Below are 2517 nucleotides of genomic sequence, written 5' to 3' on the forward strand. Positions count from 1 at the left end.
CCTGCCTTTGCCGCAGCCTTGGGCATACAGGTAGTCGCCATAGAGGCTTGGCCGGATCCCCCCTTGCCAGAATTCACTCGCATACCGAGCCGGGACCAGTGACACATGGTCACCCCCAAGCCCCGCAGAGAACGGAGATCCTCATCCAGACCCACTCCGCGTTGAACTCCTGACGGTCTATGTTGATTTTCTTTCTCAAGTTGACAGCGTGACGCCATGTTCAGACTACAGCTACAGAGGACAGTGTGTGCTGAATGTTATGTACCCGTGGAGCGCTACGTTCCAGGGACACTAACAATGTCATCCTGCTGCACAGGGCTGCCAGCCATGTCCTTTTACTACCTACCATATACTGTACATTTACCACCACACAGTGACATGCCTACCCCGGAATGCTATGTAGTGTTGCCCGCCCTGGTGCTTACTATTGCGTTGCTGTCCTGGAGTGTTATACATCACATGTTCCTTTATACTTTGGCTAACATCTATATGCCTAACACAGGTCAAAAGAAGGCCTTCGTGTCTGTTATGGCCAAACTTGAGAACTTAATGGTGGGGCATACTATTGTTGGGGGGGATTTTAATTTTGTTATCGTCCTCACGATGGACTCCTCCTCGGGGAAAACCCATATCTCACTACCTTCCTTAAACATCGTACGTAAACGACTACGGGCCTTGCAATTAGTTGACATCTGGCGCACACTTCACCCAACAGTGAAAGACTATACGTTTTATTCTGCACCCCACGCCACATACAGTAGAATTGACTACTTCTTCACATCCCACTCTTTACTTAGTTGGCGACCGAGCACGTCTATTGGCCCTCAAATCTGGTCGGACCACTTCCCCGTCTTCCTTACCTTTTCGGTACCGGGCACGTCTAAAAGCTCCCCCTCCTGGAGACTAAATGAGTCGCTCATGAAGGACCCCCTTGTCTTGGATACCCTCAGATCCGCGATCCGAGACTTTCGGGCACATCACTCGTCGGACGAAACCCTACCACCTGTGCAGTGGGAGGCACTCAAGTGCGTCCTACGTGGTATCCTGATTCAGCACGGGGCTAGATTAAAGAGGGAACGGGCGCTGCACATTTCCCAGCTTCTGGCGACCCTAGCTGACACTGAAGCTAAACACAAGGTGACCCCCTCTCCGTCTCTATATCAAGATCTCATAGTCTGTCGTACCGAACTTCACTCGGTTTTGTACCTGGCTTATCTACGTCACAGGGACCTGACTTTAAGATATTTCCATGAATTTGGAAACAAAAGCGGCAAGATGTTGGCCCGCTCCATACAAGCGAAAAGACTCCGAACCTATGTGCCCCTCATTACTTGCCCACAGCAGGGGAGGGTTCACTCTTCTGAAGATATTGCCCGCCCATTCTATAACTACTACTCCTCTTTATATAATCTGAGCCCTGCTGCACCCCGGGAGGGGGCAGGTGGCCTTACAGAAAAAATATTGGCTTATTTTCGGAAGACTGACCTCCCTTGCCTGTCCTCCTCAGCGACCCACCTCCTTGCAACTCCCTTCACCCAGACCGAAATATCAGACACCATTAAATCCTTACCCTCGGGGAAAAGTCCAGGCCCGGATGGCTATACCAGCCTTTTTTTAAAAATTCTTCATGACCCTCTGCTCCCCCTCCTAGAAACTATTCCATCTCAGATTCTTGCACCTTCCCCAAACAATCTCAGGAAGCACACATAACCGTACTGCCCAAGGAGGGGAAAGATCCCTCCGTTTGTACCAGTTATAGTACCAGTTATAGTCCCATCTCTTTAATTAATTTGGACATGAAAATATATGCAAAAATCATCGCCAACAGACTAAAAACCCACATCCCCTCTCTGATCCATTTAGACCAGGTGGGCTTTGTCCCATCCAGGGAAGCCCGAGACAATACCTCCAAATCCCTCACCCTCATGGCTTATGCACGTGCTCATCACATTCCGCTCTGTCTCCTGTCGGTGGACGCAGAGAAGGCCTTCGATCGCCTCAGTTGGACTTTCCTGTCGGCCACCTTACAGCAAATTGGTATTCCCCCTAGCCTCAGGAGTAAAATCCGAGCCCTATATCACAAGCCCACGGCCAGAGTCAAGATTAACGGCATATTGTCCGACCCCCTTACTATTAGTAATGGCACCAGACAGGGTTGCCCGCTTTCCCCCTACCTTTACATGCTAGCGATGGAGCATCTGGCGTCTGCCCTGCACTCCAACCCTGATATTTGTGGAATCCGGGTGGGAGGCAGGGAATTTAAATTAAGCCTATACGCAGATGATCTCCTCCTCTATATCACTAATCCCCTGATTGCCTTCCCCTCCCTCATAAAAGAATTTAGGATATTCTCCTCCCTGAGCAACTTCAAAGTTAATATGCACAAGACTGAGGCCCTCAATGTTTCTCTGCCCCAACATATCCAAATGTCCCTGAGCCAGTCTTTCCCCTTCGTGTGGTCCGCTCATAGTCTCAAATATCTGGGGGTCCGGCTCTCTCCTCATATAGGGTGGCTAT

This window comes from Nanorana parkeri, unplaced genomic scaffold, assembly GCF_000935625.1.
Source record: "Nanorana parkeri isolate BGI_ZX_2015 unplaced genomic scaffold, ASM93562v1 scaffold3550, whole genome shotgun sequence".
Lineage (NCBI taxonomy): Eukaryota > Metazoa > Chordata > Amphibia > Anura > Dicroglossidae > Nanorana > Nanorana parkeri.